This window comes from Microtus ochrogaster, chromosome 2 (assembly GCF_000317375.1).
Source record: "Microtus ochrogaster isolate Prairie Vole_2 chromosome 2, MicOch1.0, whole genome shotgun sequence".
Classification (NCBI taxonomy): Eukaryota; Metazoa; Chordata; class Mammalia; order Rodentia; family Cricetidae; genus Microtus; species Microtus ochrogaster.
Window position 1 is genome coordinate 80,643,303 of NC_022010.1, and position 12,953 is coordinate 80,656,255.

The window sequence follows — 12,953 nt, forward strand, 5'->3', positions numbered from 1 at the left end:
CCTGCCTCTGCCTCCCGAGTGCTGGGATTAAAGGCGTGTGCCACCACCGCCCGGCTTGAGGACTCTTTTACGAACAGTGTGAGACAAAAAAAAAAAAAAATGCTTAAGCCAAGAAGACGCAGATGATACTACATAGGAGAACAGCAAGCCAGACAGTCAAACATATAAAGTCACATCGGATTACTGAAGCTAAAGTTAGTGTCTGCAGTTCTTCAAAATACTGCCTTTCTGTGTATTTTTACATACATGTATATGAGAGATACTTTAGAAGAGCATAACCGTCCATTCAAAATATTTTAACCTGTTTGGCAGAAAGGCCTTTTCTGCTCACAGAAACGAATCTGACATTCTCAATGGAAGCATGCTAGCTGTATCGATTAGTGTACTACATGTGGCCTCAGTATTTGTTTTACTAATATTTATCTTCAGTGATGACTAAAGGGAGGGTGAAAAAGAAATTCACCAACCCCCAAAAACATCGCTTTTAGTGAGGACAATCCAAATGACAGATGACAGACTGAATTGACAGGGCCGAGACAAGGGGAAGAATATTTGAGTCTTTTTTTTTTATTAATTAATGTATTTATTTATTAAAGATTTCTGTCTCTTCCCCGCCACCGCCTCCCATTTCCCTCCCCTTCCCCCAATCAAGTCCCCCTCCCTCCTCAGCCCAAAGAGCAATCAGGGTTCCCTGCCCTGTGGGAAGTCCAAGGACCCCCCACCTCCATCCAGGTCTAGTAAGGTGAGCATCCAAACTGCCTAGGCTCCCACAAAGCCAGCACATGCAGTAGGATCAAAAACCCATTGCCATTGTTCTTGAGTTCTCAGTAGTCCTCATTGTCCGCTATGTTCAGCAAGTCCGGTTTTATCCCAGGCTTTTTCAGACCCAGGCTAGCTGGCCTTGACCACATACTCTGAATAGTACTTGAGTCTTTGAGGGCAGAGTTTGCAGAGATCTTAATTCCCATATGCCTGGATACAGTTTTGTCAATCCTTGGCTGGCCAGAGGTCTAACAGTGTTCTTTGTGATCGACAGCTGTGTGTTTATCTCAGAGCAATGCCCTACAAACGCCACCTTATGACAGGAAAGCAGTGCACTGAGCAGCCCTGGCATTCTAGATCTAGGCCTTAAGTTGCTTTGTGTTTTACTGAGGAACATTCCTTGACTGGTTTCTCTTTATTGTAGTCATCACCTATCTGTGTCTGTTTTACCTATACCTAGTCTAGAAGTACTTCTTGAACACATGACAATTACAGCACAAAATAATTGAAAAAAAAAGTGTTCGTTGAGTGCTATTCATATCAGCAAAACATAAACTGAATATATAATTTATTACAGGTAATAGCCAGAAAAGGAGTCTAGTTTATATTACAGTTCTATTTATTATAATGTGGCTTAAAAAAAAAAAAACTCCTCAAAATGATCCTTTCTTCATTGAGTGGTAATCTAACTCAGTTTAATTTGCTTGCTCTTCTCTATATGAAATTTTGTTTTTGTCCCTGGTGCAGTGAAATTGGAATTCAAGTGAATTACCTGTTACTCTCTATATTATTGATATAAGAGATCCCTGTTTGTAAGTCTAAGGAAAGATCCAGAGTACCCTGGTTGTTCTGTTTGTGCAGATTCAAAAGCAATGAAGCGAGCTATTTCCCCTGAATGCTGTTATCCATGACAAAGAAGCTAACTGCTTAATTCCAGGGGTCTGTTATTATTTGTAAACTGGCTCTTAAATAAGAATACTTACAGATGCCTCTTGCTCCAGATGGTACCATTTAACTGCCTGTGTTACTCATGAGTGGTTTTCTGCTTTCGTTTTAAACAAATACTTAACACAGCAATTCGGTTATCAAGAATTCCTTCTGAAAATTGGAACAAAATCCCGAAGTGCTGCATGAAGTGGCAACACAATTTCCTTCAGCTAGGGACACACGGGTTAAAAGTAAATGGAGCTTGACAGTAGAAGGGAATAAAAACAACTACAGTGGAAGCGTAGGGAAAAAAAGGTTCTCTGGACCTCACTGGAGGGCGGAGTGCCAGCTCTTCTTTGTTAATTGCTGGTTTTGTGACCTTAGTAGGGGACACAGACTCCACACACACACACACACACACACACACACACACCAAATCAAAAACAACATAAATGGTAATCACAATTTGTTTCAGGACTAAATAATTAGGAACTCTATGACAAATTTCTGAGTGATGTTAGTAAACGCTACCATAAATAATGCTTTCTACGATAGCATTTATTCAAAGCCCATTAAGTGTGAGCTGGAGAGATCACTCAGTGGTTAAAGACTAGGCTCACAACCAAAAACAATAAACACATTAAGTGAAACCAGAAAATCAGTTTCTACAGTGAAAATCCTCTCTGTCATTAAGATGCTCATATGTGTTGAGAGCATATGATGTCATCTGGGATTAGGGTTCTAAATCCATTCTTGTTGGGAAATGTTTCACATTTCCTTGAAGAGCAGGCATAATCATATGAACGCTCGGACTGTTGAATGACATCACCTGTGGTCTTGGGTCTCCCAGTTGTAAACACTTGATACAGTGATTTCTGCATTTGGTAATGTGAACCAATTCCTTGGTCTATATGTTTGTAAATTTTATTTGTGCTCTTTGTCTGAAGAACCCAGGATCATGCACATAACATTTGAGGCTTTTCTTAGATGGATCTCAATTAACCTTTCTAACATATTTTTTCCTCGAAACTACATTTGTGCTCCTTGCACTCCAGCCAAAATTAAATATTATTTTCTTTTTTTAATCTGTCCAAAATGTAGATGTTAACAAGTAGGCACTTATATTGGACCGACATTCTACTTGACTTTCCTTTTAAAAATGAACACCATTTATTTTGAATATGGGATAGGTAAGCTATCTTTCCTCATTTCTCTTTGTAAACATGGCACTTTCTTCCTTGTCCTTATCCATAAAACCAGAATTTAAAATCTAGTCTTCCCTATTTGATTGCCAAAATCAATTCACTTTGTAGATGGCTCAAAAATAAATTAATTAGCCATAACAGTATACATTAGAACTTGAGAGTCAGTGAAAAAAAAAGCGAAACAAAAAATATTTATTCCCACAAGTTCAGAGGATGCTAGCTGCAAAGCTCTGCTTTGTAGTTAAAGTATAAACACATACTGCTCTTTCTCGTGGAACTTTTCCTATAGAATGAATTAGCATAATTGAAGCTGAAGCTATGTGAAATGGTAATGCTATCTCTGCATTCTTTTTAGTGGCACCTGCAGAAGTGTCATTAAAAAGTCATCTGAGTGTTAGAAAAACAGCTGAAGTGCTAGATAAATCCTTGATGCCAAGCCTCTGACCTGCTATGTGACCTCTGCTGTTTACTTGGCCTTTGTTTTCTTAGATAGCAACTGAGAGAAGTAACACTGTCTGTCTTGAATGTTTGTGAAGTGCCAAGATGGAAATCTTTGTGTCAAAGTTATTAACACCCAGCTCTTATTTTAGATTTAATCAAAAGTCATATGCCTAAACGTCCCCACTTAAATGAAAATGAGTGTAAGATAGAAATTAGTATATGGCAACAACTTTGCAGTTTTTTAAAACTAGAAACAGATTCAACTTGTTGAAATAATGCTAATGTAAATGATAATGCCATGTATTTCAACTTATATTGCAGAGAACACAAGAAAGTTAATTTAAGATGTGTGTACCTAAAAAAAAATCTTTCCTGCAATGTTTCTTCCTTTGGACTTTTTTTTCGTATTTGCTATCCCTTAGGTTTTTTTTGGTATCTGAATATAAGTTAGTATGCTAAAAAATCCCAGATTTTCACATTGCACCTTTTTATTTAATATTTGTGATGAACTCTGAAATAACAACAGTATTAATAGTCTTTTTTTAACATTCACTGAAGTGTAAATCTAATCAAACTTTTCAATAAAAACCAGGAGTCCAAAATCAGGGTAAAAACCTGAAAGAACAGAGAAGCAGAGCAGCAGCCACAGTTCCTTCCTACCTCTTCCATTCTTTTATCCAAAAGGGCCAAGATCTCCACCTTCCCACCCACCCCCATCCCCACTTCCTTATTACTTGCTGTCTCCTCTCTGTGGAAACCTCCAGACCTCTATTGTAAACTCATGGCTAGCTCTGTCCTCTGACTCCAAGAAAGCTTTATTTGTCAGAAGACAATGAAATTATCACACAACAATTAATACTTAATATAACATCCTAGATTGACGCTTCTATTGCTACAGGAACAGAAATGTTCTTGGACTAGGGGTGCCTAATATTAGAGGCACTTCCTATAGAATACCTTCCCAGACAAAAATTCTAAATGAAATCTGAGAGAATAGTCTTTGCTGAAATTTACTGGGGTCTTCATGAAGCATGTTCTCTTCCCTGTATGACGTGAGTCTTGGGTTAATCCTCCAAATCCTCAGACCAACTATATGAGATTGGGTTGACCTTTACATATTTTTATTTATTTACTTTATGTGTATGGGGGCTTTGCCTGCATGTATGCCTATGAACCATGTGTATGCTTGGTGCCCAAGGAAGCCTCAAGAACCAAGATCCCTTGAAACTGGAGTTCTAGACAGCTTTGCATGCTAGGTGCTTGCTGTGAATTGAACTAGCACCTTCCTGGAAAAGTAGCCAGTACTCTTAACCACTGATTCAACTCTCCAGTCCCATTTCCAGACAATTTGTACTAGGGAAGAAAGATTTATCTCGTTATGAGAGCATCATTCTATTGGCTTGGTCCTGGGATGAGTGAAAAGAAAAACAGAATATTTGCATATTGTGGGACAATGGTCTGTATTCTGTCAACTATATTTTAAATAAATGCTGATTGGCCAGTAGCCAGGCAGGAAGTATAGGCAGTTTAACCAGACAGGAAGTAGGGATAAGTCAATGAGAACAGAATTCTGGGAAGAAGGAAGCCCATTCCTCTGCAGTTCTTGCCAGGACACAGAAGAAGCAAGATGTGACTGCCTCGCTGGAAAAGGTACTGAGCCATGTGGCTAACATAGACAAGAATAATGGGCTAATATATGTTATAAGACTTAATAAGAAGCCTGAGCTAATAGGCCAATCAGTTTATAGTTAATGTAGACCTCTGTGTGATTTCTTTGGGATTTAAGGATTGTGGGAACTGGGCAGGACAGAAACTCAGTCAACATTTGCAGAACACCAGGATTCATCTCTCTCCACTTCCTGTCGGTGGATTCAATATGACTAACTGCCTCACACTCTCCTGCCCGCACAGCTACATCTGTATTCACCACCCTATCTTTTATGATGGAATGCAACCTCAAAGTCTGAGCCAACTTAAGTCCTTCTTCTTTAGTTTGGTTTTGCTGAATATTTTGTAATAGCAATGAGAAAGGTAACTGATGCACGCTTCCTTTCAGTATTTGACTATAGCCACTAAGTGCTGTTTTGAGATGTTTAATTCCTCGGGAGAAATAAGTTTGTCCTCAGAAATGATTATGTATCACTGTGGTAGTTTGCTTAGCTATGGTCCACATAGTTCAAATGTTTGGTCACAGGGAGGGGCACTATTATAGGTGTGACCTTATTGGAGGAACTGTGTCACTGTGGAGGCAGGTTGTGAGGACTCCTATGCTCAAGCTATGCCCACTGTGGCACACAGCTGCTTCTGCTGCCTGCAGATAAAGATATAGAGTTCTCATTTCCTTCTTCAGCACCATATCTGCCTGCACACCACTCTGAAGACTGTAGACTAAACCTCTGAAAATGTAAGTCAGCTCCAATTAAATATTTCCTTAGTAAGAGCTTCCATACTCATGATATTCCTTTCTTTCTTTTTTTTCATGGTGTTTCTTCACAGCAATAGAAACATTAAAATGATCATCCATTCACTCATTCATTCCTTCATAAAGTATCTGTTAAAATTCTCTCAGATACTGTCTCAGTTTTCTATTGCTGAGATGAAACACCATGACCAAGAGAAAAACTGGGGAGAAAAGGGTTTATTTGTTACACTTACATAATACTGTTCATTATTGAAGAAAGTCAGGACAGGAACACAAACAGGGCAGTACCTGGAGGCAGGAACTGAGACAGAAGCTGTGGAGGAGTGCTGTTTACTGGCTTTCTTATAGAACTCACGACCACCATTCACCATGGGTTTGCCCCTCCCCCACACTGATGACTGAGAAAATGTCTTATAGCTGGATCTCATTAGGCATTTCCTCAACTCAGGCTCCTTCTTTTATGATGCCTCTAGCTTGTGTCAAGTTGTTATAAAAAACCAACCAGTACAATTGACCCATTGTCGGCTTGACACAGAAACACATCACTCTTAAACCACAGCCTTTCCTTTCCTATTTATCCACGATAAAATTATAAATAATTTATTTTATTTTTTAATATTCATTTATTTATTATATATACAATATTCTGTCTGTGTGTATGCTTGCAGGCCAGAAGAGGACACTAGACCCCATTACAGATGGTTGTGAGCCACCATGTGGTTGCTGGGAATTGAACTCAGGACCTTTAGAAGAGCAGGCAATGCTCTTAATCTCTGAGCCATCTCTCCAGCCCTATAAATAATTTTAAAAGAACCACAGTCTTCACAAATTCAAATATATTAAAGTTTCAATCTCTTTAAGAGGAACAATCACTTTTAAAAGTTCAAGTTTTTCATCTTTGGGCTTATTTAAAAATAAAAATTATATTAAATACCTTCTTCCAGAGTAAAGAACCAGGGCAACATCACAATCTGAACCAAGCTAAACCAAACTCCAACAATATAAATAACTTAATTACTTGGGATTCACTCATTATTTGGACTTCTCCAAAGGGTTTTAGGTCACTTATCCTGTTCTGCCCTCTGCAGCATACATAGCTTGTCTTGTAGGCTCTGGCTGGCTCCCCTTCATGACTGCTACTGTTATTGGTGGTTGTCTCAAGGTAGTGACATCTCCAAAATGCTGGGGTACCTTACTGCAACTGGGCTGCACTTTCACCAAGGGCATCTCATAGGTTCCTTTCATGGTGCCAAGCCTCAGCTTCTTCACATGACCCTACAGTCCTGGGCCTTCAGTTGCCACTGAGACTGCACCTTCACTAATGGCCTCTCCTCACCTCTCACAATTCCAAGTCTCAGATACTCTCATATCCTTTTGCCTTCAAAGCCAGTACCCCCTGGATGACTCTTACTAAGTATTACTAAGTCCTGCTGCCAGCATGAGGTATAACCTTGACTGCCTCTGGAACATAGCTGCTCTGTGTTCTTCCAGAAAGATTTTAGCCCAACAATGCTGGTCTCTTCTTAATCACTACTAATTTCTTAGCTCCAGCTGGTCAGCATCAATTGTCCCAATAGCATAAAGGTTTTTTACTTCAGTAGTTTTGGTATCTTACTAATCACAGTTGATACTTCAGCCCCAGTTAACCAAAAGCACAGACTCTAACTTGAAAATAGGAAACAGTTCCGTTAGACCCTTTAATCTTCATCTGAAACTTCACAAGTCAGGTTTCTATCTTCTGCATTGCTCTCAAAATTCTTATCTTCCTAGCTCCTAACAGAACATCCCACTCAATGGCTTTTCTAGCCCAAAGTTCCAAAGTCCTTCTACAATCCTCTCAAGAACATGGTCAGGTCCGTTACAGCAATACCCCCAATACAATATGGAAAAATAGAAACAACCTTTCTAGCCTAAAACTAGATCTTCTTTTGTTAAAAAATTACTGGGATAGTACTCCTCTCCCCTCCCCTTCTCCTTTACTCTTCCCCTTCCAGCCAATGGAATAGTCAAGATGTAGGAAAGACAGATATGGAGAGAAAGGAAAGAGATATTTTGATTGAGGGAGCCATTAATAGGGCTAGCAAGAAATCTGTCACTAGAGAAATTCTCAGGAATCCACAGGATTACCCCAGCTAAGACCCTAAGCAATAGTGGAGACGGTGCCTGAACTGTTCTTGCACTGTAGTCAGATTGATGAGTATCTTAAATGCCACCATAGAACCTTCATCCAGCAACTGATGGAAATAGAGGCAAAGACCTGCAGCAGAGGGCTGGGTTGAGGTCCCAAATTCCAGTGGAAGAGAGGGAGGAGTGAGAATATGAGCAAAGTGGTCAAGACCATGATGGGGACACCAACTGAAACAGTTTACTTTCGTTAATGTGAACCCACCAACTGCAGCCAGACGGGGAAGGAACCAGCATAGACTAAACTACACCCTCTGAATGTGGGTGACAGTTGTATGGTTAAGGCAGACTGTGAGGTCACTGGCAGTGGCACCCGGATTTTATCGCTACTGCATGTACTGGAATTGTGGGAACCCTTTCTCTTTGGATGGATACCTTGCTCAGCCTAGATATAGTAGGGAGGGCCTTGGACCTTCCTCAAAGCAGTGTGCTGAGGAGTGGAAGTGGGGGTTAGGGTGGGTGGGAAGGTGAAGGGAATGAGAGAAGGGAAGGGAGTGGGAACTGGGATTGCTACATAAAATAAAAAATGAGATAGTTTTCTTTTTTAAAAAATAAAAAAATATTGGCTAAATCAATAAACAAATGAACTCAGTGTTTCTTTATAGTTTCCAGCAGTTAGAGTAGATTTGCAGTGTTCTCTCTGCTAACTCAATTTGCTAGCGCAGCCTATGGTTACTTCTTGTCTGAAAATTGCTTAAAGCTTTGAAGATAAAATTTTTAATTTGTTAACAAAAAAAGACTACAACAAAGAATCAAGCTTCAAACACATAGAAATTTTAATTGACATTTTAATTTCACTGTCGCTACCATGTATGTTCTAGAAACAGATTGTCAAAACTGCTGCCATTTATATAAAGTTGATAGCCTTCAGTGATGACGACTACTTTTAGGTTAAATTATCTAGATTTGCCATTCACAAGACTCCTAAGATATCTAAAGTTAAAATGCATCTTGTCGTTTTGGAAAAGGAACTCCTTGATATTAAAGCATTGACATTCCAAGATAATTTATGGATCTTTGGTTCCGGAGTGCTTCTGGATGAACTAAGTCGCATTCTTCTATGTCTATAGAAATTTAAATATAACTATTCTCAAAAGGTAGTGACCAGGCTAGGGTGCTTCCAAAAGATCCTTTTCAGTTTTCTGTCCTATAGATAACTCAGTATTGTCTTCTTCAGTAGCAGAATTTTTGTGAAAATTTCTATATATGCTCAAAACTGGCCACATTTGAATGTAAATGAGGGGATGGCTTTTCAAGACTAGAGATTTGATAAAAATATGGTGCAAACCAGTCTCATTCCTATCCATTATTAATTTGTTTTGATCAATTAAATATTAATGACTGATTGAAACATGACTGTCAAAAAATGTCAAGCATACAAAAATTTCCTGAGTACCTTCGTTAGATCCACTCCATGGTTTTCAAAGTAAAATTGCTCTGTGCATTCTGAAGAGTGATCTAAAAGAGACATACTTCTAGTTTCTAATGAGTACGTTCAGTAAGAGGATAGCAAGTAAAAGTAAAAAAAAAAAACAAATAGTAAGAAACAGATAGATAAAAGCAGCAGATAGCAAAATTCATTAAATTAAGCACTTAAGAATATTCAACATTCATCCTCATTTATACTCTGTCATGTGGCAGTAGCTTTATCCCGCATGGCAAAGTCATCTCCTGCTCCCCTGGAAATAACTCTTGTAGACCAGGCTAGCCTCTAATTCACAGAGATCTGCCTGCCTCTCCTCCCAAATTTTGGGATTAAAGGCATGCACCACCATCACCAGTTTTTTTTTTTTCTTCCTGCTCCCTCTGTATCTGTCTGGTGACTCCTGACTCCATCCTGTCCTTCCCATCATCCTTAGTTTGGTTGTGCCACCTCTCTGCCTGGCTACTGGCCAATCAGCATTTTATTAAACCAATTTGAGTGACAAATCTTTACAATGTACAAGAGGATTATTACACAGTACTTACCACTTTAACAAGCTTAAACAGCACATGCAATTTACAAATATAATGAATATTCCAAAACATCAGTAACCCAAGAGATAGAGTGCTTTGTCAAGAAATGTAAAAAGTTGTATACATGGTTTACATCTTTACCATCTCATTAATCTATATAAAAAAGGGAAAAACAGTTTTGCATTTAAATTTTTGTTACAAAAATATGTATCTGTTATAAATCAGAAGCCACAAGAATTTTTCATTAATAAGAGATGACATCTAGACATCTGACTTTAAATAATTTTGAATTACTTTGAATTGTAATTTCACAATAGCTTCCCAAGAGCACTCCCTACCTCTCTCTTGCTTCACTTTCTGCGTCTTGGTAGAAATGGATGCAAGGCTCGTCTATAGGTGAATTTCATAGTCCTAAATTATGGGTTCATTACTTACATCATTATCATAGCTTCTGTAACAACAGTCTTCAATGTTAGTAGTTAATTTATGAGAAAATCCAATGAAAGCTTTTACTTTGAGATTAGCATATTAAAACTCGATATTTCAAAAGTTAGATAAAGTAGAGGTGTGAAACAGCCTCATGGCTCTATGTGTATTGGCAATTTATTTTGACTAACTACACATGAATGGCTGGCTGAAGCTTCACATTCAAGGGTATGAATCACGCAAAATTGTCTTGCATCTTTATGAAGAGTTGCCATTACCACATTGCTAAGACTCTCTTTCTGATCTGACTGTGACTGCATACACTTCAGTTTCTAATACTCCTAAGTTACCATCTCTATGTGCCTTAAGCTGGGTCTTCACATGCTACTAAAGTACTTTGGCAGCTGTAAGGAAATTTCAGGGAAAAAGGACTTGCATATTCAAATTACTGAAATGACAGCTTTATTTTCAGCTAGTTTTTATTTATGGATGCCTCTCAATTTGCTACCTAATACAGACAGATGGGGCCATGAATTCTGAAGAAAATTTCCATTTTGGGTCTTTATTGCAGAAATGTCTGCATGGAAAGAAAACTCTAAACATGGCTTTCTTTATTCAGAAAACATGGCTTCCTTTGTTAACTTTATACGTTTCCCCCTACCATACATACTTAAGTCGGGAGCCAAGACAGAAGACTTTCAGGAACGACGTGGACACGTTGTTTTTCTTGCCTTTTTTTGCTTCTCTCTCTCTGCTTTTCTAAAATATTGCTGTTGTGGGAAATGTTCACTTTCTTATTGTCTTCTGTCTTGTTCCTCTGAGGTCTTCAGAAGCTGGGATCAGTGCTTTTCTTCATATCTGTAAGTGCTTGCCAATGGTAAAAAAAACTGATGAAGTTCCTTTCTACCCAGTTGTTTTTAAATCAGTATTATATCCATGAGATTCAATAAAAATAATTTCAAGAATGAATTTTACAGTACTTCATTTGAAATCATAAAGCTAAGACCTATCAGAAGAGTTAATATATAATGAATATTACAATACTTGACTTGAAGGCATGAAGCTAGGATTTATCAAAGGATATATTATATAATCAATACTATGATTCGATAGTTAAGAGTTGGAAAATGTAAGCATAATTGTTTCCTTGTTTCCGAACTTAAGATCATTCACTTTTTACTTTGGCATCTTAGTAAAAAAGTGTTTCTTTGGATAATAGTAATAAAAGTTCAGTGTTTATTTTAGCAAAGTTCACCATTAAAATGTCTGTGGCTCAGGATAGGGCTTGGAGTGTGGCTTGGTACAACTCTTGCTTAGGACACCCAAGCCCTTGATACAATCTTTAACACCTCATAATGGTGCTCTTGGGTATACATGCATGGACAAACCATTATAAAAACAAAAAGTCTGCTCTTAAATTCAACTAAAACCTAAAACCTCTTATGTTATGTTTGATCTAATACTCATAATTTCAGGAAAAAGACTAATTTCATCTTTCCTATGACACATCGCCAAATATTTGAAGAAATAATATGTTTTTTTTTTAAATCTAGAGGTTTGGTAGATCTATTTTATATAAGATTACAAAAGTCAGGTTTCAAAATATCAATAAATTTGCAAGTTGGTTATCAAATTAGCCATTATTAAAAATAAAATAATACAGGCTGGGTGATGGTGGAGCATGCTTTCAATCCCAGCACTTGGGAGGCAGAGGGAGGCAGATCTCTGTGAGTTTGAGGCCAGCCTGGTCTACAAGAGCTAGTTCCAGGATAGGCTTCAAAACTACAAGGAAACCCTGTCTCAAAAACAAAACAAAACAAAGCAAATCAAACAAACAAAAACCAAAAAATATAAATTTCTGTTAAAGAAAATATATTAAAAACAAAAGTAGTAAGAAAGTTCTTCACTTTTTGATTATTTATTATACATTACTATTACCTATAATTAACATTATTTACACCTATAGTATTGAAGAAATACTATATATTACTATATACTTATAGATTGATGCTTGTATCCCTCCCAAAGTTCATGAATTAGAATAAAACCCTAATCTATAATATGACCAGATTTGGAGGTGAGTCTTTGGAAGCTAACTGGGTAATCGGTATGAAGCCCTCAAGAGAGTGTAGGACCACCCAAGGAGTTCATTTGACCATGCTGTTAGAATACACCTTTTAGCTACTACCACTATCTTTCTCAGAAACCAAGGCTCGTCTTCCCTGCAACTGACAGACCTCTGATCTGAAGACTCAAAAAGCAAGCCAGCTACTTTCTTACAGATAAATATAAGTTCCTATTTATTACCTGACACCTTGGCACATAAATCACGTGGAATGGAGAATTGCTGCTGATGATTTAAACTTTGAGTTTTATTCATTTAGAAGACTGTTATTGTGTTAAATACTGGTTCTGCTATCCATAAAAATTTAAGAGGAAAAAATACTACTTATTTGCCTATCATCAAGATTTTTTGAAAGAAGACAATATCACTGATTAAAAATGCACCATAAATGGGTGATGGTGGAGCATGCCTTTAACCCCAGAACTCAGGAGGCAAAAGCAGTAGTTTTTTTGAGTTTGAGGCTAAGTTTATGTACAGAGCAAGTTCCAGGCAGTCAGGGTTATAG